Source organism: Bubalus kerabau, chromosome 23 (assembly GCF_029407905.1).
Source record: "Bubalus kerabau isolate K-KA32 ecotype Philippines breed swamp buffalo chromosome 23, PCC_UOA_SB_1v2, whole genome shotgun sequence".
Taxonomy (NCBI): Eukaryota; Metazoa; Chordata; class Mammalia; order Artiodactyla; family Bovidae; genus Bubalus; species Bubalus kerabau.
The window spans coordinates 26,739,189-26,765,602 of NC_073646.1; the positions used below are offsets into that span (position 1 = coordinate 26,739,189).

Consider the following 26,414-nt stretch of genomic DNA (forward strand, 5'->3'; position numbering starts at 1 on the left):
CAGTCACTTTGGAAGACGGTCTGGCAGTTTCTTACAAAACTAAACATAGTCTTTCCATATGATCCAACAATAGCATTCCTTGGTACTCACCCAAATGAGTTGAAAACGTATGTCTGAACAAAACCCTGAACATGGATGTTTATAACAGCTCTTTTTCATAATTGCCTGAAAACTTGGGAGCATCTAAAACGTCCTTCAACAGGCGAATAGATGAACAAACTATGATATATCCACACAACGGAATATTATTCGCTGATAAAAATGAGCCATGAAGCCACAAAAAGACATACAAGAATCTTAAATGCATATGGCTAGGTGGAAGAAGCCAATTGGCTTCCTTGGTGCCTCGGTGGTAAAGAATCCGCCTGCCGATGCAGGAGACGGGGGTTCGATCCCTGGGTCAGGAAGGTCAGGAGAAGGAAATGGCAATCTACTCAATATTCTCACCTGGGAAATCCCAAGGACAGAGAAGCTATAGTCCATGGGGTTGCAAAGAGTCAGACATCACTCAGCCATTAAACAACCACCACCACAAGACGAAAGAAGCCAGTCTAGAAAGGCTATGAGCTGTAAGCCTCCAACTCTATGACATTCTGAAAAAGTTACACTAGAGACAGAAAAAGATCCGTGGTTGCCAGGGGCTGGTGGGGAGCGGGGAGTGAGTAGGTGGAGCACGGAGGGTTTTTAGGGCAGTGGGACTATTCTGTATGATACGGCAACGATGGGTCCATGACCCCATCCACCTGTCAAAACCCATAGACTGTACAACAGAGGGAGCCCTCATGTAAACTATGGATTGTAGTTAATATTAGTTTATCAGTACTGGTTCATCAATTGTAACAGGCTCACCACACTAATGCAAAATGCTGACAATCAGGGAAAATGCAGAGGGGGGAGGTATACACAAAAACTCTCTGTACTTTGTGTTCAGTTGTTCTATAAATCTAAAACAGAAAATCTATCATAAAAAGGAAAAAGGGGGAAAGAAATCATAGTATCCCACAGAAAGTTGTGTTTCCACCCTATGTAAATACTATCGATCTTTTTTCCCCTTTTGGCTGTGTGGCAAAGTTCCCCAACCAGGGATCGAACCCATGCCCCCTGTAGTGGAACCACAGAGCCCTAACCACTGGGCCACTAGGAAAGTCCCCAACACTATCAATCTTTTTTTTTTAATTTTATGTATTTATTCATGTTTGGCTGTCCTGGGTCTTCGTTGCCGCACGAGGGCTTTCTCTAGTCATGGCAAGTGTGGGCTACTCTCTAGATGCCATTTGCAGGCTTCTCATTATGGTGGCTTCTCTGATTGCGGTGCACAGGCTTTAGGGCACGGGCTTAGTCACTGTGGCACATGGCCTTTATTGCCCTGCGATATGCGGGATCTTCCTGGACCAAGAATCGAACCCACGTCCTCTGCATTTGCAGGTGGATTCTTAACCACTGGACCACCAAGGAAGTCCCGCCAACACTACCAATCTTATCAATACTATGATGCAATATTCCCGGAGGGCGGGAGACAGGAAGTGGAGGTAATGGACGTCGGAGAGCTCCATCTTCATCTTCCAGCGTGGGAAGTGGAGACGAAAAGCATAACCTAAAACCTGCTACGCAGGAAACATAGGAATGAAAACTACTAATAATCAGCTAAAAGAATGGAAATAATTGTCCCAAAGCAGTGGGAAATGGGAGTGGGAGCTGCCCGTGTTTCTTGATAGAAATGGATGGAGACGTGTGGTGGAGGGGAGTCCTAAAGAATCCAGGGCCCAAAGGAGGGGTTGGCCTCCGGAGAAGGGCCTCCCCACCCCCACTGAAGCTGCTGGAAGAAGTGAGGAGTGAGGGGCTGGGTGGGTTTGTGCTTTGATGCTACTGCTACTGCTAAGTCGCTTCAGTTGTGTCCAACTCTGTGCGACCCATAGACGGCAGCCCACCAGGCTTCCCGTCCCTGGGATTCTCCAGGCAAGAACACTGGAGTGGGTTGCCATTTCCTTCTCCAATGCATGAAAGTGAAAAGTGAAAGTGAAGTCGCTCAGTCGTGTCCAACCCTTAGCGACCCCATGGACTGCAGCCTACCAGGCTCCTCCATCCATGGGATTTTCTAGGCAAAAGTACTGGAGTGGGGTGCGATTGCCTTCTCCGAGTGTTGATAAAAGGAGCCAATAAAACTGCATCCGGTCCACCTGTATTCTCAGTGAAATGGGAACCATGGTTTGAGAAGAGAGGGGAAGGTGGGAGGACCTTGCCGCTCAGAGGAGGGTGCAGGGGCCAACAGCATCAGCACCCCTGGGGGGCTGGTTAGACATGCAGAAGCTCAGGCCTCACCAAGATCCCTAGGAGAGGCACAAGCAAATTAAAATTTGAGAAGGCCTGGTCAGAGAGAGTGGGGAAGGGCCACTGGCAGCCATACTGGGGTTGTGGGGTGGCAGCGAGTGCCCCTTGAAGACCATTAAGGGAAACTCTCTACTTGGTGGGGGACCCTCGGACCAGTGCTGGCTTGTACGGTGCAGGCAGAAAGCAGGTGATGGTTGGCATTTTGCCCGGCAGGTTCTCCAACAGGAAAGCTGGGCACAGCAGGGTGGAGATGAGGGTGCCAGGGAGCAGCCATGGTGATGGTGTGCGGAGCCCAAGCAGGGCACGGTGGACCGTCATGGCAGAAGGGGGCTGATGGGTGAGAAAGGGATGGGGGCCGTGGACTGGTGGCCTCAATGGGGTCAAAAAACTGTTGCTTGTGGGTACCAGATGAGGATGGAGAGGGAAACACGGAGGGAGGTGATCAAAACAGAATCTCAGAGCGGGTGGGGTGTGGGGTAATTACATGGTACGGGATGTGAGCCTCAGAGGTGGAAGGGAGCAGAAAGGGTTAAAGGTGTCAGAAAAGGCCAGAGAACCGAGAGGCTGAGATCTCCAACCTCCATCTGAGGTTTGAACTCCGAAGGTCTAGTGATGGTGAGAGAAGAGGCTGATTCCTTTGCCCTGGGCGTGGCCGTGCATCAGGACTTCTGAAAGCTCCCAGGCAGACTAGAATGTGCTGCAGAGTTTGAGAACCACGGGTGTGGACAAGGAGACCCAGGTTCTGACAGAGAGAAAGAGACACAGGGGAGTAGCCGGAAGGCTCCCTGGGGCTGGCATCGCTGATGGAGCCTGACCAGGGGGAAAGGGGAAGCCGGGTAGGGCCCGCGTGTGGCAGGTGAGAACGTGGAGATGTTGTGGTCTTCCCGCTGGAGAACTAGATACTGAATGTGTGCGCGCACCCGTGCGTGCGTGCAGGCGCGTGAGACAGAGAGAGACCCAGAGACAGCGAGTCCGGCGGCCGGCGAGCCCCTCATCTGTCCTGCACTGCGGCGAGTCGGCCACTAGAGGGAGCGCCGCGCCCGCACATGCCAGGACGGCCCCGCTCGTTCCGTCCGTCCGTGATGCTTCGGTCTTTTTCTGAGATTTTATGTCCAAGCTTAGATTCTGCAGGTACATACCCCTGGGTTTAACTCCAGGTGCCGCTACTTTTAGACTGCGTGACTTTAGCCAGTTACCCGACCGTTCTGTGACCCAGTTTCGTCCTCCGTACAGCTGTGACTCTGACCTGAGACGGTTCAGAGGATGAATGAGGTCAGGCGTGTGAAGCGCTGTGCCACACTGGGCGATGGCTAACCCGATCTGACAGTGCGGGAGGTTCTGCCACCGCCTCTGTCTCTCTCTGCTTCTCCTGCAGCCCCTCAGCCCAGCCCTGCCCAGCCTAGATCCAGGGGGAGAAACAGGGGTCAACCTCTGGAATGTTCCAGAGAGGAGGCAGAGTTAAGCGTGGCCTGTAAGGCAGGGACAAGCCTGGGTGCCTCCCTTTCCTGCTCAGTCTTGCTGGTTCTCTTGTTTGGGAGCAGACCTCACCCTGTGGCTCATTCCTGGCCATGGTCTTGTCCTTCTGATCCCAGGCCTTCTCCTGCTCCTCCAGGCACCCAGGGGACCAGCAGTTGCCCTTGCCTGGCAACCATATCATCCTTGAGAAATGTCACTGTTCTGGTGCCCCCCAAGGGCTCAGAAGGGGTGCTCCATCCTAACTGCCCCCATCCTTCCAGGATCCTGCCCAGACCAGCCAAGAGCTGACCTACGAGGCCACACCTCGGGGAGAAGTGTCTTCGTGTATCTGTGTTCCCAGGCTGGCCGAGGCCGCTGGTGTGGAGGTCACAGCGTGCAGAAGACCCACAGAAGCAGCCCCCCTTGTCTTATCCTTGGTGCCTCAGAGGGGGTCTAGCCTTCCTGACTTTTTTTTATCAGTGCTTTGCCAACATTTTACAAATCAGATCCAGATTTCTAACTTCTCCTGGAAAATTAGAAGCTCTGAATACCTGAGTTCACATTCCCACGTGACAGCAATGGACCACAGGGGCGGGGAGGCCACCACTCAGACGGGCTAGGGCTCTCCAGCTCACCACTGTCCCCAGCCCGGGTCATGCGCCCCATTCACAGTCCCTCCCTGGGGACTCAGTGTCTCAGTCTGTGACTCCATGAAAGGAGAACTGTGCCCCAGAGGCTTCATGTACCTTGTCCATGTTGCAGCCACTGGCCCCAGGCAGGCAGAAATGCAGAGGGAGAGGGGACCTGTAGGGGCAAAGAATCCAGGGGCCAGAAAGCTGCTTGGTGTCCTCAGCTGTTGGTGGAATTTCACGGTCCAGAGGCTGAGGGCAAATCACACACACACACACACACACACACACCACCCCACTGTCCAATCTGTCAGCAGATGCCGTCACTTCTCATCACTTCTGTTCCTACTACCTGGTCCCTTGCTATCTTGTTTCACTTGGCTGGGTACCAGAGCCTCCTCACTTCCCTTCTTGCGCTGCCAGAGGGAGCCTGTTAAAACCTATAATCCACCTCCTCCCTCCTCTGCTCAAAACCCTCCAATGACTGCCAGTGCTCTCAGAGTCAAAGACAAAGGCTTACTGTGGCCCTGGATGAACCTTCCCCATCACCTCTCATCTCCTCCCAGGCTCTATCAGCCTCGTTGTTCCTGGGCATCCCAAGCATACACTCTGGCCTCAGGGCCTTTGCCCTGGCTCTTCCCTCTGCCTGGCCCACTTGTACCTGCCTGCCTGCCCTCATTTCAGCATGGCTCCCTTCCTCCCTCACCTCCTTCAAGTTTCTGCTCAAAAGGAAGCTTCTCTGCTTTATGTCTTCCCTCCATTAATCCCTTGAAGTATGGTCCTTTATTCACATACCCTGTTTCTTGTCTTCTCTCCTCACTACAATGGACGAGGGCAGTGATTTTTCTGTTTTGTTCACTGCAAATGTTGCCTGGTACATAGGAGGCACTTGATAATATTTGGTAATTGAATGGATGAATGAACAAATGTGTGAAACGAGGGCAGTAACAATCCCAGTAAGCAGAGTGGCTGTGAGAACTCAGTCAATATGTATCACGCAGGGCCCCAAACTTGGGCTCTAGTGCTCTGTGGTTGGTATCTTAGAAATTTTTTTTTTCTTTTCTTTTTCTGTCTGTGCCATGCAGCTTGTGGGATCTTTGTTCCCCAACCAGGGATTGAACCATGCCCTCAGGTTAATACAGAGTCCTAACCGCTGGACTGCCGGGGTATTCCCAGCAGCTTGCCATTCTTCATCATATCATCTTTGAAGTGTAAGTGAAGTCTGAGTAACAGTGGCACATGTGAAACTTCCCTGGTGGTCCAGTGGTTAAGACTCTGTGCTTCCACTGCAGGGGGCACAGGTTCAATTCCTGGTCTGGGAACTACGGTCCTGCATGCCACAGTCAAGGTTGATGTGCTTGGTCTGGCAGCGGCCTGGATACCAGGAAGGTTCCACGTCGGGTGTGCATCAAGGGGCCCCAGGCATCCGTGATGCCCAAGGCAGCATCATGTTCAATAGCAAATATAGAACACTGTGGCGGGCAGAGAGAGAGGCTTGGGTAGGAAGCGAAAGCTTCTCTCCTGCTTTCTAGACAAGAAGCCTCACATTCTGTAGCTGGCCCTTGTGTCAAGGACACACACCTCACAAACAGTATGTACTCCAGCCATGGACACTGTTGCTGTTGTTACTCAACGCCCCACGATCAGAGGGAAATAGTGCCCAGCAAGAGAAAGCCCCCAGGCTCCCGGGCCAGCTGTTGCTGTAAGCAATGGGTGGAGGACAAGCCCCGCCCCTTCCTCTCAGCCTCAGTTGCGCATCTGTGAGCTGGGAGAGCACCAGGCAGGTTTCCTTCTGAAACCTGGGGGACGTGTGGGTGGCAGTCATGGTTTCTGGTCAGGGATTGTTGTGGCTGCTCTGCTAGGAGCCTGGTCGGGGCTCATTTTCAGCCTCCATCTCCAAAATGTTCAAAGGGGGATAGAGCTTTAACCCCTGAGGGATGGGTAACAGGGGACCAGGTTTTCGATGGGGACTTCAACCCAAGCATCAGTAGCACGCATGGCCCGTAACTTCAGGAGGTGGCCGCAGACCCTGATGGCCAGTGCGGGTCCTGGCAGTGGCCTTAGCCCAGTGGAGGCTGCAGATCTGATGAAAAGGGGAAGCGCCCAGCACTTTGCCCCCGACCCTGTGTCCTGCCTAAGCCCGCATCTCTCTGGATCCACTAGGATTGGAGCCATTCTGCCAGATCCACTTAATTAGCCAAGCTCATTAATTCCCACAGGCTTCTCCTCCCCACCTAATTAACTGACTTAATTAGGGCTTGCAGGCCTGGCTCCACCCAGCCTCCCCTCCCTGCTGCAACCCTGCCCACCTCCTCTCATCCACTCAGGACTGGGAACCGGTGGGGGCCCAGCACTCAGGCCTCCACCCAATGCCCCTCCCTCTGGTAGGACCAGCCCAGTGCCTCTCCCCAGGCTGCAGCCCAGGAGTAAAGGATTGGAAACCGAGAGTGAGAGGTGGCTGGGAAGAGGGATGCAGGTGAGATCAGTGGGATCAGGTAAGAGGAGGCCAGGATGGTGGGGGCTGGAGAGGCTGGGCAGCCAGGTGGTTAGGGGCCTGGACTCCAGAGCCGGCCTGGATTCGAGCCCCAGCTAATGGGTCAGCCGCGGCAACCTCTCCCCTCCCTGCATCTCGGATACAAAATGATTGCTCACCCACACAGTAAGTATATTATGAGGTTTAAATGAGTTCATATGTTTAAAATGCTTCAAATCTGGCCAAATCTGTGTTTGTTAAATAAGTAGGAGGGGCTGGAGGAGGGGAGGGGACAGGCAGAAGGGGCCATCCCCAGGGGTCAGGGAGACCCCCCCCCACCTCCACGGAGGCTCTGGGGTGCAGGCAGTGGACTGGGCCTGGGAACTGCAAGCAGGGGCTGCCAACTGGGAGGGACCCTTGGCCTGTTGTTGTTGTTGAGTCGCCAAGTCATGTCTGACTCTGCAACCCCATGGACTGCAGCATGCCAGGCCTCTCTGTCCCTCACCATCTCCCAGAGTTTACCCAAGTTCATGTCCATTGAATCGGTGATGTCATCCAACCATCTCATCCTCTGTTGCCCCTTTCTCCTGCCCTCAGTCTAGTGAAACCCTTGGCCTGGGAGAGGTTAAGAGGACAAGTAGCAAGAAGGGCACAGGACAGGGTGTCCCGTTCCTACTCCAGGGGACGGGAGAGGCTGGCCTTGTTAGCGCAGGACTGCCATGGTCATGCCCCAGTTTCTCCATCTGGGGAAGGTCTAGCCTTCTGGAAGCACCTGGCACACCCTCGATACTTGATAAATGTCGAGAGACTCATACCTGAGCAGTGAGGTGACACAAAAAGATGCTCAATGGCCTTCACCTCCCTGGGGACCAAAGCAAAGAAAGCGGGCTGAGCAGGCAGCAGGCAGGATGCAGATTAGACCTGAGGTGGGACTTCCAGGGTAGAGCAGTACAAGATCCGGAAGGTGTGAAGGAGAAAAAGTGTGTCTGAGCTGCTGAGCGGACTCCTTGGGAGAGATGGGCAGTCATCAAGGATCAGAAGGGAGTAAGATGAGGCCCTGAACACTGCGTGGCCCTTTACCTGCTTAGCTCAGAATCTGACATTTATTGGTGTAATTAGTATAGAGATTCCCACCCCCACCCCCCACTAGACTGGAAGCTCCTGAAAGCAAGGATTGTCTGTTTAGCCCACCTTTTTATCCTGCTACCCTTTTACAGTTGTTGTTATTTAGTCACTCAGTCTGACTCTTTTGCGACCCCATAGACTGTAGCCCACCAAGTTCCTCTGTCCATGGTATTTCCCAGGCAAGAGTACTGGAGTGGGTTGCCATTCCCTTCTCCAGGAGACCTTCCAAACCCAGGGACTGAAGCCGGGTCTCCTACATTGCAGGTGGATTCTTTACCCCTGAGCCATCAGGGAAGCCCCCTTTATGCAGTAGGTGCCCACGAATAAGTGTGAATGTATGAATGCATGCACGCATGCAGGAACCAGAGGTTCCTGATGCTTAGAGGGAAGTGGGCCACATGGCAGCCTAGGCTCCCACCCTGCATGCTCAGCTGTGACCCCCCCCCCCAGCTCCTCACATGACCCCAAGAACAATACCCTAAGGAGACAGGAGCTGGAACTCCCAGGATTCCAAACTCCTGCTCCTGGACACACTGAGCTCCCTCTGAGAACCTCCTCAGACATACTGGGGTGCTGAGCAAATAGTTATTATGGCAGACAGAGAGGAGAACCTTTCACTTACACCTGCATCCTTAAACACTTTAGAAACCCCCATTTACACACAGTTTACACTTGGGGGTGTAAGTGAGAGAGACCCTATTCCAACTTACTTCAGCACGAAAGGGACTTTATCAGGTTACAAGACTGAAAAGTCCAGGGACTTCAGGCATGGCTGGATCCAGGGGCTCAAATGATGGCATGTGGCTTCTGATACTCTCCATCTCTTGACTGTCCTCTGCTATGTTGGCTTCTTCTTCTGGGAGGTTCTCCCTGGTGGAAGCAACTCCAGGCTGACATCCCACCCTCTTTCAGTGCAATAGTAAGCTTTGGCACATCAGCCTGGCGTGGATCACAGACCCATCTCAGAAACAATCACTGTGGCCAGGGGGCTGGCATATGCTAATTGATGGGAGCTGGGGTCACAAGCCCAGCCCTAGAGCCGAAGAGGTAAGCCCCATCTTCAGAACCCCTAGTGAGTAGGGAAAGGTATGTCAAGGAATGTGAGTTCCCAAAGAAAAATTGAGGTTCTGTTGCTAAAAATGAGGGACAGATGATACAGGGTACCAGAATTCCACTCCAGTTGGAATAGGTGGGCATCAAGCCAGCCTCAGGGCCCTGTTCTAAGTGCTGGTTATTTGTGGCAGACATTGTCCCTTCTCTGCCTGTGTGTCCTTGGAATGCGTGCATGTTCATGCTTAGTCATGGCTGACTCTTTGTGACCCCATGGAGTGTAGCCCACCAGACTCCTCTGTCTATGGGATTCTCCAGGCAAGAATACTGGAGTGGGTTGCCATTTCCTCCTCCAGGGGATCATCCCAACCCAGGGATCGAACCCAGGTCTCCTGCTTGGCAGGCAGATTCTTTACCACTGTGCCACCTGGGGAGCCCCAGGTCTCCTTAGGCCCCTTCCCCACTTCTACTCATGCATCCTTGCCTCTCTTCCTGAGTACCTGCTCTGTTCCAGTCTGCTCTGCCCATGTCCACAGCACAGTCTGCACCCCCCACCCAGCAACTCTCACCAATGACTGACACGAGCTGGGATATCATACGTGTTCCGTGTATGTCCGTGCGTGTTCTGCACTATCTCTGAGAGCTCTCCAGTGGGTTCACCTCTAGTTGCCCGCAATGGTAACTTGTTACTGCCTCCCTGACTCTTTTCTCTATCCTTCTACCTGGGATCACCTAACAACAACAACAACAAAAAACTGATCTCAAATTCCTGGCTCAGGGTCTGTTTCTAGGAAACCCAAACTAGGACATCATCAAAGCCAGCCCCCCCAGGGATGCGCACCAGACCGCACTGGCTTCCTTCAGAATGTCTACATTCCTGAGGCAAGAGCAGAGATTGAATGGGCTCTGAGTAGCCTCTGCTCCGAGGATGCTCCCGGGTCCCCCTGCAGTAAGTGTGACAGGGGAGGGGCAAAGACCTATCAGATCCTCAGGTCACAACCTCCAGGGAAGCAGCCACATCCAGCCCTAAGGGGCCTGAGTGTCCTGATCTCCCATGAGCAGCAGGGACAGGTATCGGGGGCCCAGGAGCCAAATGTATTGGGTTGTCCAAAATGTTCATTCGAGCATTTCTGTAACCCGAAGGAACTTCTTGGCCAACTCGATACTACCCATTCCCACGATCCTCAGAGATTACGTTGTTGTTATTCAGTCTCCAGGCTGTTTCTGACTCTTTGCTACCCCCAGGGACTGTAGCACACCAGGCTTCCCTGTCTCTCACCATCTGCTGGAGTGTGCCCGAGTTCATTCTATTGAGCTGGTGATGCCATCCAACCATCTCATCCTCTGTCACTCTCTTCTGCCTTCAGAGAGCGAGAGATGAGATCATTTCAGATAGCTCTTAGACCTGGCTTTAGAAAACAGAATCCCCCAGTGAAAAAGTTCTTTTTTTCTTCTCTCTCTCTCTTTTTTTAAAAAAAAAACAACATTTATTTGGCTGCACCAGGTCTTAGCTGCAGAATGTGGGATCTTTAGTTGCAACATGGGGCATCTAGTTTCCTGACCAGGGATCGAACCCAGGCCCCCAGCATTGGGAGCTCGGAGTCCCAGCCACTGGACCCCCAGGGAAGTCCCTTTCCTCTCTCTTTTCCAGATCCCATTTAAAAGCATTCCTAGGTAGTAATTTTTATTTTGAAAAAAAAAAAAAGAAAACCGAGAAAAGGGTAACCCTGTGCCTATCCATAACTAGAATCAATGGTAACATTTTATTGTATTTGTGTCAGATGTTTCGAACAAAAAAAGACTAAAACATAACAGATAAAAGCGAATCCCCATGATCTGCCCCAGCCCCAGCCCCATTTCCTGGATTCCATCCCTAAGGGGCAACCACAGATGTCTTCTCAAATCAGCTGGCATGCTTTCAGCTGCAAGGGACAGAATTCCCTTCAAAGCAGCTCCAAGTACAACTCAGCAGCTCTGCGATGTCATAAAAAGCGGGTTCTTTCCTCTCTGTACTTCCCGTCATCCTTGGCATCCTGCTGGCCACCATCACGGAGTTGTATTTCCACCAGGGAGGTGTGGAGCCCGTCAGGACTGTTGCTGAACACGATGTTTCTCACTTCAGAATATATTCTCCAAAAAGGTGATGAGAGATTCAAAGATCCATGGCCTCCAGCTGCCATATGTCCTGGACTGTCCCGCCGCCTTCTCTCTGATCCATTGTGGGTTCTGGTGGATTCATGGTTTTCCTTATCAGCTACAAATTGACTTGTGTCTCCCAGTGGCCCTGAATGTTCCCACTCCTGGCTGTGAGCGGCTTCGGTGCGCGCATGCTCAGTCGCTAAGTTGTGTCCGACTCTGTGAGACTCCATGGACTGTAGCCCGCCAGGCTTCTCTCTCCGTGGGACTTCCCAGGCAAGAATACTGGAACACTGGTTGCCATTTGCTTCTCCAGGGGATCTTCCCGACCCAGGGATTGAATCTGTGTCTCCTGCATTGGCAGCGGATGCTTTACCACTGAGTCACCAGGGAAGCCCCAGAAGCTTTTGGACCTTTGCCTAAAATGCCGTTGTCTTCAGCATCCTAAGCCTGATCAGCTCTGAGCTACTTGGCCACCAATGCCACCAGGGTCCCTGATCATGCTGCATGAGCCAGTTGCCACAAGCAAGGTCCTGGACTTGATGGTAGCCATCCAGGAGAGGAGATTGTCTCTGCACAAGCCGATCATAATGCAGATCAACAAGCCAGGGATGTCCTCTGCCTATCATGACTGGGGCCAGATGAGATAAGGAGCACCACAGAACATAGACTACAAGGGCCATCACTGTTCCACTGATGGAGATGATCGATATGGCCAAGAGAGCGTCCCAACAGAGCCCTTTCAGTACGGCTGGTAGTGTTACCCAAACTCATACAGTTTGAAACATGATATCGTATCCCACACTGCGGGCAGATTCTTTATGATCTGAGCCACAAAGACCCTCCTCCTACTACAGGACAAGGATTCTATTTCGATTTCTCTGCTTCCCGCAATGGTAACAGGAACTTCTGACACATCAATGAATATCAAATGCAGCCAACTGGGAAAGTGCATAAATCATCAGAAATCCTGAAGTTCCTGGCCTCACTTGGCTCCCTGCGAGATCAGCAAGTGATCGCCCAGGAAAATGAGGACATGTCAACACTGGAGAGGGATATGGGCAAGGAAATCTAAATGGAGATCTCTGTTTTCCAGTGTTTCTTCTATGTCGCTATGGAGGTCACAGTCAAGCTTTACTTTGTGTTCAAATCATCCCCATCAGACTTCCTGGTGGTCCAGTGGTGAAGAATCCATCCCGCAATGCAGGGGACACGGGATTGATCCCTGGTCCCTGACGATCTCACATGCTGTGGAGCCACTAAACCTGCGCGCCCTAGAGCCTGTGCTCCATAAGAGAAGCTACTGCAATGAGATACCCCCACACAGCAACGAAGAGTAGCCCCCACTCACCTCAACTAAAGAAAGCGCAACAATGAAGACCCAGTGCAGCCAAAAATAAAATTAAATAAATAAATGAACACCGCAGCCATCAAGACCCTCTCTCGCAAAGGCAGCATTTGCTGTGGATACAAAACTGTGAGCGGGCCAAGGTGGATTGTCTCTGAATGTCAAACAAAGTTTGCAGCATTCAAACAGATGCTCTAGTTCTTCTCTTCAGATACACTGTAGTGGTTCAGCCTTCCAAGAAGCGAGCCAAGATGGGGTCAGATGTGCAAGGTACGGGAGGTGGGGGGTGGAATGCTTGAGAAGGAACATACAGAAGGAGCCAGAGGAGGCTGGGAGAACCATTGGATTGCAAGACAGCCGATATTTGGCAAAGGGAAAGAAGGAAGGAATGGGGGATAGGAAGAGTCTTCAACTGCAGCGCAAGGTTAAGAAAGTTCCCACAAAACCAATGGAGAGTCCTTGATCTCAAGTCGCCCATCAGAGAAGCCCTGTGTCTCCCAGGAACTAGATGCTTTACAGTCCCTGCCGCACTCAGTCATTGGCTGGGATGGGCTGGAGGGGATCAAAGGCACCTCCTGTGTGAACTCTGCAGACTCCATGACTGCTGCCCCCAGAGTCAGCAGCCCTGCAGTCAGAGCTCCAGGTGGTGCGTTTTCAGGACTGCCCCATCCTGCCCCTTGTGCTGCAAAGCTCTTCCATAGGTGCCGTGAGCCTCGCTTTCCAAGCAGAAACTTTCAAGAGGGACAATAGTGGAACAAACTACAGCTCCCCTCCCCTCTGCTGCCCTTGACTTGAGGACATAAATGGTACTCATCTTCCGCACCCCCACCACCATCCATTCTCAATTATCCGAATGCTCAACTGTCACCTGGGAAGATCCTGGTGGGTTACCTGGTGGTGTGACCTTTAGTCCTGAAGGGTCTCAACTCTGGGTTGCATGCAAAATCACTTCTGTCATGTTTGACTCTATGGACTGTAGCCTGCCAGGCTTCCTCTGTCCATGGGATTCTCCAGGCAAGAATGTTGGAGTGGGTCGCCATGCCCTCCTTTAGGGGTTCTTCCCAACCTAGGGATCAAACCTGGGTCTCTTACATCTCCTGCATTGGCAGGTGCGTTCTTTACCATCAGCGCCACCTGGGAAGCCCAGACAGGTTAGGGGCTTCTCTGGTGGTCCAGTGGTTAAGAATCCACACTGCAATGCAGCGACACAGGTTTGATCCCTGGTCCGGGAAGATCCCACATGCTGCGGGGCAACTAAGCCCGTGTGCCACAACTACTGAGCCCATGCTCTGGAGCCCGCCAGCTGCATCTACTGAGCCTGTGTGCCCTAGAGCCCATGTTCAGCAACAAGCGAATCCACCACAACGAGAAGCCCGTGCACCACAACTAGAGAGCAGCCTACGTGCAGCAACCCAGCACAACCAAAAATAAAAATTACACAAAATGTTTAAAAAGCCAAACTCTTGGTTATCATATCCAATAGATCACTCTGATGGCTCACTGGGTTCCACGTGTATATCTTCCTGCTCCCACTTTGTAAAAGCAGCCCTGCTTTTACCTAATTGGTGCTAGAATTACCAATTTTAATAATTGACCAGGGTACTTCTAATAACTTCTAATAAACAATCAGGGTCGGTGTCTACCACCAGAACAGTGACTTCTCTTCTTACCCGCTGGTCCCAGAACACAGAGTTTCCAGAGTGTCCTGGCAGCAACCATAGCTGCTTAAATTTTAATGAGACCCATGCTGTGTCCCCTAGTAAGTGTTTGCCCCCTTTGGGGACCAGGACTTCCAACCCTGCAGAGCTGGGGGATGGGGAGGCTGATTACCCACAGTGTATTTTGGCAAACTTAGTAATCACACGCACTTAGTCACATCCAATTCTATGCTACCCCAAGGACTGTAGCCTGCCAGACTCCTCTGCCCTTAGAATTTTCCAGGCAAGAATACTGGAGCGGGTTGCCATTTCCTACTCCAGGGGATCTTCCTGACCCAGGGATCGAACCCATGTCTCTTATGTCTCCTGCATTGGCAGGTGGGTTCTTTACCACTAGCAACCTGGAAAGCCCACTAATCACAGTGGTAGGAATCAAATCTCCACTTGAAGAATCGGGGAAGGCTTCTGCTGAAAGTGGCCTTGAACAGCACTACCCTTGATGACCATGGCTGGGAACATTTCAATTCCACCTCTGCCCTTCTCTAGGCCTCAGTTTCCTCATCTGCAAAAAGAGGAAGTACTCTCTAAAAGCTAATGTTCTGGGACTCAGGTGTTAGACTCAGGAAGATATTCCCTTCCCCCTTCCTCCCTCTCTAGTCTCCCTCTACGAGCTGCCCAGTAACTCAAACCCCTCCATTCATTTGGGCAATAAGGCCTCAGGTGGAAAGGATGAGAACACAGTTAGGATGAAATCTGAAACACTGGCAGGACAGGTAGGAGAGAGGAAAAGCGGACAGACATAGAGGAGACATCTTCAATCCCCACGCCCCCCAACCACGCAGCATGTGGGGTCATCTTAGTTCCCTGCCTGGGGATCGAATCAGTGCCCCTGCAGTGGGAGCACGATGTCCTAACCACTGGACTACCAGGGAAGTCTCCACGGAGGAGGTAGCTTGGAGGAAAGCTGTTTGGAGTACAAGGAAGAGAAATGTTCTAGACAGAGGAGGCAGAAAAAAAAGAGAGGGGTTCTAGGACGTTCTAGGAACACCAGCTGAGGTCAAGGCCAAATGGAGAAGAGGCAAAAGTAGGAGACCTGAAAGGCTAAGGGTTTTGAATGCCAGGATAAGGTTAGATTTTTTCGGAGGTGGTGGCTGTACAATTGCTAAGTCGTGTCTGACTCTTTGTAACCCCATGGACTGCAGCACACCAGGCTTCCCTGTCCTTCACTATCACCCAGAGTTTGCTCAAACTCATGTCCATTGAGTCTGTGACGCTCTCTAATCATCTCGTCCTCTGCTGCCCCCTTCTCCTTTTGCCCTTAATCTTTTCCAGCATCAGCGTCTTTTCCAATGAATTGTCTCTTTGCCGGGGTATTGGAGCTTCAGCATCAGTTCTTCCAAAGATTATTCGAGGTTGATTTCCTTTAGGGTTGACTAGTTTGACCTCCTCCAAGTCCAAGGGACTCTCAAGCGTCTTCTCCAGCATCACAATTCGAAAGTATTTTCAGAGGTAACAGGAAGTTACTGGTAATTTTATGTAGGAGACTAACCCAATCTACTTTGTACTTGACAGAGCTGATGGTCACATGGACTTGGATGCTTTTTTAAAAGTTTCGATAAAGGCTGGAGGGAGACAAGGTAGGAAGTAAGGCAATATTCTTCCCGGCAGAGGTTTGATGGCCCTGGGCCAGATTTGGTCCCAAAGAATGTTTGGTGGCTCAGTGGTAAAGAACCCACCTGCCAATTCAGGAGCCCAGAGTTCGATCCCTGGGTCAGGAAGATTCCTTGGAGATGGAAATGGCAATCCACTCCAGTATTCTTGCCTGGGAAATCCCACGGACAGAGTAGCCCCGTGGGCAATAGTCCACGGGGTCGCAAAGAGTCAGACATGACTTAGCGACTAAAACACCGATGTTTCATTTGACCCATTCAGTATTTCTGAATTTGGGGAATTCGTCTCAAACGTTTAAAAGTTGGACAACTGGGGAATTCCCTGGTGGTCTAGTGGTTAGGACTCCACACTCCCACTGCTTAGGGCCTGGGTTCAATCCCTGGGTGGGAAATTAAATCCCACAAGTTGCGTGGCGTGGCCAAAATTGTATTTTAGAATATGGATTCCCTGCCTGAAAAATCATCTGTCCACACAGGGCCCATGATACTTCAGTTTGCTTCATCTCCACCATTCCCTATGTTGTTACACCTGACCCTAGTCAGTTTGCAATCAATGGCTCTCAAACTTCTAAAAATGGAGAATTCCCAGGCAGACTAGTGATTAGGAGGGTTCAATCCCTGGTCAGAGAACTAAGATCCCACAAGCTGTGTGGCACAGCCACAAACAAACAAACTCAAGCTTCTAGAAGAACAGAGAGGTGTGGTTGGAAAGAGAGTGCTGGGTGGACAAATAGGAAAGGTGCAGGGGGTGTTAGGGGTTTTCTCCTTGGGGAAACAGTGTCGGTGAGGCTGCATGGATGAGGCTGAGAAAGAAAGGAAAATAGAGCCTGGGAGGGTGAGCTGTTCCCATCTCATCTCCATCCTCATCCACCCTACTTCCTTCCAGGTCATCAATTTCCAGTTACCAAACAGACAGTGGGTAGTGCCTTTGCACATGCTGCTGCCTGGAATCCCCTTCCCTCCCTTCTATCTGGTGAACTCTGTGAATCCCAGCTGCATCTCATGCCTGTTTACAATAGGGGTCGAAGACGCAACCTGGGCTGACTTGACCCTGAAAGCCCCAGTTTACGACCTCTTTCCTAAGTAGGATTTCCTGAGTTAGTTCTCTGAGGTCCTGCTCGGATGGATGGATGGATGGACGGATTGATGAATTTATATCGGATTGCAGAGCTTAGATGTTTCCCTCCTTGAAAAAGACACAGGCTCCGCCCCACAAGAACAGACTGGGACAGTCTGAGACAGTCTGGTCCCGCAGGGGCCTGGAGGCTGGACCAGGTGACCCTCTCAGACTCCCCCGAGTCCTCTCTAACCTCATTCTCGCCCCCTTGTGGGCTCTGACCTAGAAAAGACGGGGATGAAGGAGAGAGCAGCAACCCACGGGCGCTAGGACCCAGCGCAGCCGGAAGGCGGGGTGGGGGCGCCGCGCGCCACTCCCTCCGCGCGGGGAAAATCTGCGCCCCGCGGCGCGCGGCAGGAGGGCGCGGTGGGAGGGAGAGCGCGCGCCGGGGTTAGTGCGCGTGCGCGAGGGCGCGCGCCAAGCGGGGCGGACAAAGGGGCGGGCGGTGGCGCGCGAGCCGGAGGGCGGAGCCGCGGGCTAGGCGGGCAGGTGCGCGCAGGCCGGAGGGCGGAGCCGCGATGCCGCGATGGAGCGCAGCCCGGGCGGGCGCCGGGGCCGGGGCCCGAGCACCGGGCGGAGCGCGAGCCGGAGCCGCAGCCGGAGCCCGGACCAGGCCGGGGTCCGGGACCGCAGGGCCGGGCTGCTCGTAGCGGCGGCGACGGAGCCCCCCAGCGGTTGAGGGGCTTCCTCCCAGCTCCTGCCGGTGGCCAGGACTCAGCAAGCCCCCGCAGCCGGGGAGCGCGGGGATCCCCCCCGACCACATCCAAGACCCAGAGACCTTTAGGAAAGCGAGTGGGCCCCCCAGATCCAACAGAGATCGACTCCCCACCCGGGGAAAACGGAGACTACCTCCGTATTCAGAAGACAGCGACCTCCCTGCGGTTCCGCGGACTCCCCCTCTTCAGTCTGGGCCCCCACAAGACCTAGAACGCAGTGACCCCCCTGTCCGGGATTGTGGGGACCCCTTCTCAAGATCCTGGCCATTACAACTCCACACCTCAAGACACGAAGATCCAGCTCAGAACTCCCCTAGATCAGGGGTCTTAGATCCCCCGATTCCGGCGCACAGAAACCCCAAATCTAGGGACCCGAGGACAGCAAGAGCTATCCCTCACCAGCAAGAGGCTTCGGGGACCCCCACTGAAAGCTCCAGGACCGGGGCGACTGAGCCCCTCGCGGCCCCTTTCTCATCCCGGCCCATGATCGTGGCGCCCTGAGCCCCCCGGGCCGGGCTGACGACGGAAACCGAGACGGCGCCCAGGCCCCCTGCCGCGGCGTCCCCGCGGCCCCAGCTCAGGTAAGCCGGGCCCAGGTGAGGGGCAGCAGGTGAGTGGCCGCCGAGGTCCCTAGCCCTGCAGGTGGGGAAGGAAGTATGGGGTGCGCACGGCCCCCTCCCCAGCGTCGCCATGGAGCCGAGGCTGAAGGACGTCTCTTTGTGTCTCGCTTGGAGGAGCCGCCCCCTCCTCCTCTCCCTTCCCCCACCCCCCACCCTAGCCCTGGGGTTCGGGCACAGCTCCCCAGACCGCGGGGGAGTGGTGGCAGAGACGCTTCGGCCGCGAAGAAGGGAGAAGAGGGTGGGGAGTCCACCCCCAAAATCGCGAGCCTGGAGCTGTTGGGACCCTTGGTCCTTGGAGGATATACACCCCTCCCCCCAAGGCCAGGCTGAGTTCTCAAGTGAAGTCCTCTCCTGGGAAGAGAAGATTTGGGGTGTCCACAGGTGAGGGGGCCTGCAGTGGGTGGCCCTAGGGTGATGGCTGGGGCTTTGGGTGTGTGTCTTTGTCTGTGAAAGTCAAGGAAGGGGTGTGTTTGAGAGAATGAATGGGATCCCCTTCTTTTCTCTATGATCCCATTGCACCCCCCCCCCACCCAAACTACAGGGGACCTTGGGGGGATCTTCACCCAGGCCATACTTTGTGCTCCCTGCAGGACAAGGAAGGGGGGACAAGCCCTTTCTAAAGTGAGGCTCTGGTTTCTGGGGAGGGGAGGAAGTCTGGATCAAGGAGCCATTTCAGGTCAGGGCACCTTTCTGTCCCCATTTGCCCCAGGGGCAGCAAAGCCAAGGCTCTCCCTTGTCCTCCTGACCTCCGGGACACCCAGGGCCAAACCTCAGGTGGGGTCAGTGTGTCCTGGACAACCAAGGAACCACTCTAGGTTCCGGCTTCAGCTTTACAGGTGGTGTACAAAGCAGTATCCCCGCCTGGCCATCAGTGAGGTCCTGAACCTCAGCCCCTGCAGCTCATGGGAGGATGAGAGGCCCAGGGGATGTTTTATCCTGGAATTCTGGATCAGAGGTCCTGAGAAGGGACGGGACCGTGCAAGGGAACACACAGAGCCACTGGGGTTTCTGCCAGCCTCCTCTCTCAGCCCTCTGCAGGCGAGCAGTGATGCTGAAGAAGGTACAACTCTGGGTACAGGTAGCCTCACCAGGAGTTCCTTTGTTCACTGGTTCATTCAACAAACGTTTTAGCTAGTGTCTGTGAGGTACCAGGTACTGGAGTCAAGGTCCTTTTTCCCACTTCATCCCCTTTCCTGATCTTTCCTGTTCATCACGTCTCTGGGCTGTTCTCAATTTGCCCATACTTGGTTGGACCAGTTGAGGTGGGTCTGGTCAGTTCTGATCCCACACCTGAAGCATCTGAGCCTGGGTAGCAGATTCCTCTTCTCCCCGCTTCCCTGTACCAAGTGCCCCACCCCTACGTGCTAGTGGTGTTGACTTAAGGGGTGGGATGTGGCCAGCAGGAGAAGAGGCTTGGGGGCTCCAGGTCAGACCCCTGGCGGCCCCGCCTTCAAATTCAAGGACAATTGAGACAGCCCCCCGCCTCAGCTCAGGCTGTGGGGGAGCTGATTGCCCTGAAGACTGGGTGACCTTGGGCAAGCATGTGGCATCTCCCAGAGACAACGACAGCAAGGCACTCACTCTGCAGCAGGCAGGGTGGATGTGGCTCGCACCTGGGCCTGCAGAAGTATCCAGGTGTGCCCTCTCCATCTCTAAAGGAGCTCCTCTTCCCTCACCGGGTTCCCAAGAGCCCAGGGCCTTGTCAGACAACCCACCGGCAAAGGAGTGGAGTCGGCAGCTAAATGAGTGGAGATTTGAGTCACTGTGACTAGGGAAAACCACCAAGAGACCAGAGGGAGACAGAGAGTAAGCTTTCCCGGCCAGGCTCACCTGCGATGGCTCCCCGTTGAGTCTGGAATGAGCGCCATCAGAGCCCTTTGCAGTGTGACCTGAAACCACCTCCCAAGCATCACCTCCCGTTCATTCCTCACTCTCCATCCTCTACTTCTGGCTCATCTCTGTCCCCCAGCTCCTTCCTTCCACCGTGTGTTGTTCCCCCGACCTGAAAAGCCCCACTGCAGGATGGCTCACGGGCAGTTCTCTGTCTCCACCCTCCCCTTTTGCTCTGACCTGGGCTGGCACAGAACGGAGAGCAGAGCTGGGCTGGGCGATGGTTGGTGGCTGTGAGAGTGTATCTCCACCTCGAGACTCCGAGCTCCAGGAGACGGGACCAGGTCTGTCCCCAACTCCCTGCAGCATCGGCTTTGCCTACCCCAGAGCCCAGCATATTGTACAGCCCATGTTGTCAAACACAACTTCTTGACACATTTTGTTGATCCAAACAGTGTTTTTCTCCTGTTTGTTGCCAATGCTAAACAAACATGCAGTGTCACATACAAATATTGATTTGGGGGTCCTCTTGAAAAATGCTGTGACAAGCCGAGAGCAGAGCTGGAGCATGACGACCTCCTTTAGATGAGCTGCCGTCATCTAGCTGGCCCCAGGCCCCACCTGGCCTGTTCACTCATTTACATGACCTGCTGGGCCCTCTTGTAGCATCTAGCTTTGCAGGCCTAACGTAGAGGCCAGAAAATGTTTGCTCAGCGGGTGACCTTTGTCTCTGTATATCTGTGCACTCAGGTCTTCCCTGCCGCCCCGCGTGGCCAGGTTAGAACAACCACAGAGCAGCGGCTCTCCAAGGTCTTTTAGGCCGAGAGATGAAGTGAGCCTGAATTCCTCCATTAGCCAGAAGCATCTCCACCCTGGTCTCACTTTACACTCTGGGCCCCATCTTATGCCCCTTCCTCTCTTCTAGAAGGATTCAGCCAGCAAAATCCTGTTTTAACTGTCCCACATGCCCCAAGAGCAAAAGTCCCAGGTTCTAGACCAAGGTCTTGCTGAGGCCTCGTAGGGGAGGACTGCACTCCGGGCCTCAGTTTCCCCATGTGTCAGGGAGGAATTGGACTAGAAGTTCTGTCAGCTGTAATCTTCCTCCTTGTTCTAACACTCTAGGACTGAATCCAAAGTGCTCTAAGTTTTGGTCAGGCAGGAGAGGTCGGGGAGGGGGTGGGGGTGGGTCTGAAAGTCATGCCAAAGTCATGCAAAAATATTAACCTACCCTAAACATTGAGGAAACCAAGGGGTGATACTAAGTAGCTGCAAGGGTGTGCCATCTTCCTGGATGAAGGTCAACAGCATCCTGAGGCCAAAGGAATCAGCGGAGCTCTGTAGTTGAGCTCTGGACTTCTGGGGTTTGAATCGCCGCTGTGTGACCTCGGGCAAGTCACTTAACCTCTCTGAGCTTCATTTTACTTATGTGGAAAACAAGGATACTACCTACCTCAGGGTCAGCAGGGGGATTAAGTGAGCTAAAGCATGAAAAGGGCCTTGGACAGGATCTGCCAGGTGGCATTACCACCAAGGTTACTCATCCACTTGCCAGTGCTCTTTCCAATAGGAACCAGTCGTGCTCAGAAACTATTCTTGATTTTCCTGTTGGGGAAGCCAGAGGGCTTTTGGTACTCGCCTCAGGAAAGGGGAAGTGGGTGTTTGAGCAGTTCTGTGTGGTGCTTAATGACATGCCCCTGCTATGGGTAGAGGTAGGGTGAGAGTCAAGTGTGAGGGGTGGAATCTATGTTAGCTGTAGCTGAGGTCCTCTTCCTGACCAGAGCTGCTTTCCAGGTGAGGTACTTGCTAGGCTTGTGTCCCCAGACTTCCTGTCCAGGCAGATGGGCCTCTGGCCAGAGCCAGACCAGCATCTCCAACAGATGTGTTCTGCTCCAGGCTTCCCCCTCCCTCCCCGACTTCCTTCGTCCCCCTTCCGGTCTCAGAAAGCTGTGGCATAAAGCCTGGTGGGGCCCTAAGAGCACCTCTCCTCTCCTGTCCTTCTTCTCCCCATCCTCCCCTCCCCCACCACCATATAGCTTGGCCACAGCCTGAGAGGGGACAGGTCTAGACTCCCAGCTCGGCCCCCGTTTGGGGAGCCATGTAATATCAGGGTTCAGGGAAGCATTTTCTAGTGTCAAGTGTCCCACGCCGGTCTCTGGACATCCCCTCTCCCATAGAAGGGAGAAACAGCACCTCATTAACCCAGTGTGAGGATTTGAGCCCAGCCCGGTGAACTCCCAAAGGTTCGTGTGAAACTAACATCAGATCTGCCTCCACCCCTCTCCGGCTGTGTGACCTTGGATGAGGCAGTTTCCTCCATCCTCAGTTTCTTCTGATGAAGAATGGGAATAGTACCAGCTCCTTCCTAGTGTGGGGAGCACTTTTAGTGGTGCCTGCTACTTAAGTGTTTGCTTATGACTTCTGCCACCAGCTGCAGGGTCCGCGATGAGTGGGTCCAGCCACTGTGACTCCCTTCCTTGTGGCCTTAGCCAGTCCTGGGAGAGGCAGAGAATGTTCCAGCTGCCTCTGCGTGTTTTGATGACCCTGAGGGGCAGGGATGGGGACTGGATAGTGGACACGATAGAGCCTCCTCCTGGTCAGGCCCTGTAGAGGCTGTACCCATCCCCACCCCAGGATAGCTCCTCATCTTATGGGCCCGCAACGTAGCAAGAAGGCGTCTTTTTCTCTCGAACTGGGGGCCCACAGTCCTAAGGCAGATCAGATCATCCCACCCTGAGAGCTCAGGTACCTGCCAGCCCAGATCCTACGTGTCTCCAGGAAGTGCAGGGGGACCCGCAGTTAACAGGGGTTAGTGGCCAAAAGCACAGCTTCTCGACCCGCTGTGTGACCCTGGGCAAGGTGCTTAGCCTCTCTGTGCCTCAGATCCCTCAGCTACAAAAAAAAGGGGACGAGACTAGTCCCTGACTTGTAGCGTCATAGTGAAGATTTGGTGATGAAGGTGTGTAAAGTGCTGTGAATGGCACCAAGTACCCTCTATGCTTTGCTGTTAATATCGGCCCCCTGAAGCCCTGAGCAGAAAGGGAATGTTAGCCCCATTTTACAGGTGGAAAAAAAAAGGTGGGGATTGGGGTAAAGGTCTTTACTCAAGCGTCCATATCTAGAATTCAGAGAGGATTCTATCCATCCTTCCATTATTCACACACAGCCCACAGGGCGTGGCCAGACAGAAGGAACTGGCAGAAACTAACTTGGGCTCTGGCCGTGTTCCTGGACACACTGCCCTCACACCTCACCTGGGGCCACAGCAGCTGAGAGCTGCAGCACCGAGGAATCTTCGAAGGAGGCCTGAAAGGCTCCCCACTCCTTCCTCTCTCGGCCCCTCCAAGGACAGTGGTGGGATGCTGCTGGCCTGAAGGGGTCTCTGAGTGCAGCAGGGTCAGGTTCCTGCTGTCTCTTGGCCTTTTGGGGCCTGGCACATGGGCTGGCTTCAGGAAAGTTTTGCTCAGGTCCAGAGACTGGCATGCATCTTACTTGGAGTGAAAGGCAGGTCCTCACTGCGGCCTCCGAGGCCCTGTCCACTGCCCCCCACCCCTTACCTCTACCCTCCCCCCTGGCCCTTGTCCCTTGCCCCCTGCTTCAAGCTCTGCCGGCCTCCTCACGGTTCCCTGAACACACCAAGCACAGCACGTGCCTCTGCCAGGAGGACTCTTCCCCTACAAGATCCACAGTCTCCACAGGACTTGCCTGGGTGTCCAGTGGCTAAGATTCCAAGCTTCCAGTGCAGGGGGCCCGGGTTCGATCCCTGGTCAGGGAACTAGATCCCGCAGGCTGCAGCTAAAGACCCCATGTGCTACAACTAAGACCCAGTGCAGCCAAATAAATAAATATTAGAAAGAAAAAAGACTCCCAGGCCCACAGTTCTCCACGTGCTTACAACCTTCTCAGTAGGGCCTTTCCTGACCCCCTCGTCCCCTGTCCTACAGTTCCATTCCCCACCCCCAGCATTTCCTTGCCTCTCCCTGCTTTGTTTTTTCATTTAGAACATTGCACTATCTGACTTCCATCTCTTACTTAACCTTTATCCTTGTCTGTCCCCAAATGAGAATGTAAGGTCCTTGAAGACAGGGCTGTTCGTTTGGTTCATGAATGTATTCCAGCTCCAAGCATATAGTAGGTGCTCAGCAAACATCTACTGAATGTTCTGGAGCCAGGCAGAGCTCTGTAAGCCATGCCCTAACTGTGTGCCACTGGACACGTCACTTAGTTGCCCCTTCTCTGAGTCTCAAGTCTCCTGCGCAGTGAGGGATATAATGGGAACAGCAAGAGCAGCTTCTCCTAAAATGGTTGTGAAGTATGAATGAGTCAATATGTCTAAAGTACTTTAGGTGGTTCATAAATGTCAGCTATTATTAATAACACTTTAACCCAGACCACTATTAACCCTATTTCCTGACAAGGAAATGGAAGCTCAGAGAAAGCAAGTGACTTACCCAAGTGACTTCATGGCAGGATGTGGTGGTAACCTGGTTCCACCCAGGGGGGACCGAATCTGGGCTCCAGGTTCCCAAGCTAGGCTGCATCTCCCCTTCCATCCCTCGCTAGGGGTCAGGGCAGGGGGGCACAGAGAGGGCGGGGGAAGGGCTCAGCTCTTCAGGGAGCCTCTTGCTGACCCACCCAGGGACCACCCCCTTCCACTGGTGGCCGATCAGCCAAGGACCCTGAGGGCCAGGCTGCCCGTGTCACCCAGCAACAAGGCTCATGCCTCCTCCCGCACCCATAGGGGCTGCCACAGGTAGGTTGGGAACAAGGAGGTCCAGGGCTCCCACCTCCCCTCAGGGCCTGGCTAGAGCACCTATCCCAGCTCTGGGTACCAGCTGCAGGCAGGCGTAGCACAGACTATTAATAACCACCAAGGCTGTGCCCTGAGGAAGGGGCAGACCGCGCCAGCTGGGCGGGAGGCTGAGGCAGAGGCTGGAGCCAGAAGCAGAACCTGGCAGCACAGGGAACCCCAGGCCGCCCCTGGTGGGGAGGGCAGCGGGAAGCGGTTGTTGGCAGCTTCTGCTGCTTGATCTCGGGTCAGTCTCAGCTCTCCCTCTCAGTCTCCTCACCTGGGAAATGTGGGGATGGGCTACGTGATCTCCAAGGTCCCTCCTGGCTCAGGCAGGTCTGGGGGGTGAGATTTAGTACAGCCAGCATGGCCCCCATGTCCAGCCTAGAAAACCAAGACACTCAAGATGGTACAGCACCTTCAGGGTCCAGGATGGAACCAAGGTCTCAGTCCCCTCTGTGCAGCAAATTCTTACCAAGCATCTGCTCTGTGCCAAGCACTGTAGGAAGTGCCCCTTTAATTCTCACAGAAGCCCATCATGTTAAATGGGCATTCTCATCCCATTTTACTGGTGGACAAACTGAGGCTTAGTTAGGCTTAGGCAGGGGATACAGCCAGAATATGCACCATGAGGGGAAGATGAAAAGATCTGAGAATATTGTCCTTTTCCTCTTGAGCCAGAACAGAATGTTTGGTGGAGTCTATTTGTGTCAAAGGACCAAGGAGAGGGAGAGGACTTCCCTGGCTTCTCTTACGGGCTTCTCGGGGCCCTGACGTCGTATGCAGAAGTGTGTAGGTGGTGGCTGGGGACATTTTTCAGGGTAAAGAGAACTGAGACTTTGGTGACCCATGAAGGAACATGAAATAGCTCATTTCATAGATTGGAAACTCGTGCAGAGCAGGGTCTGGGGGCGGGGCTGCACAAGGTTCCCTGGGCATGAGCAGCAAAGGCTGGAGCTTTCCCAGGCAATTCACACTTCTCTTTTTGGGGTGGGAGGGCCCAGCTCTGGACTGCCCCCCCCCCTCACTTGCAGTGGATGGGAGAGCCCACGTGTGAACTGATCTCTGCCCTGGGGTAAAAACCAGGAGGGTCAGGGATACCCTTCTGAGAAGGTGTTAAGTGGCAGAGAACCAGACTGGGGCACTGGCTGTGGGGGTGTAGGGGGGAGGGCTCCCCTCGGGGGTGAGTGTCAGGGGGTTCCCAGCTCCCCCCGCTTCCTGAGCCTGGGCCAGCTCCATGTGGTGATTCAGGGCAACCAAGCTAGGCCACTCTTCCTCCCAGGCCCCTCTCTGAGGACACCCACCCCAGGGTGCTGAGCCTGGATGAGTGGCCCCCATCTCCCCTCACACTCTCCCTTGGGATTGTCTGCCCCCCTAACCATGCCTGGTTCCTTATATCCCCCTAGATCCAACAGGACTGTACCCAGTGAAAATTTAATTCTCACCCTGCCCCTGGTCATTCAGTTCCCACTT

At 53.7% G+C, this 26,414-nt stretch overlaps 1 protein-coding gene and 1 non-coding gene across 2 annotated transcripts in view; both read left to right on the plus strand.

The window, feature by feature from the left end:
* The window catches only part of SBK1 (SH3 domain binding kinase 1), a 51,415-nt gene that overhangs the window by 10,136 nt on the left and 14,865 nt on the right, over nucleotides 1–26,414 (plus strand). The gene's annotated exons all lie outside the window — the stretch shown is intronic.
* On the plus strand, nucleotides 5,662–5,734 carry TRNAG-UCC (transfer RNA glycine (anticodon UCC)). Its single transcript has one exon. It is a non-coding gene; the product is annotated as a tRNA-Gly (tRNA).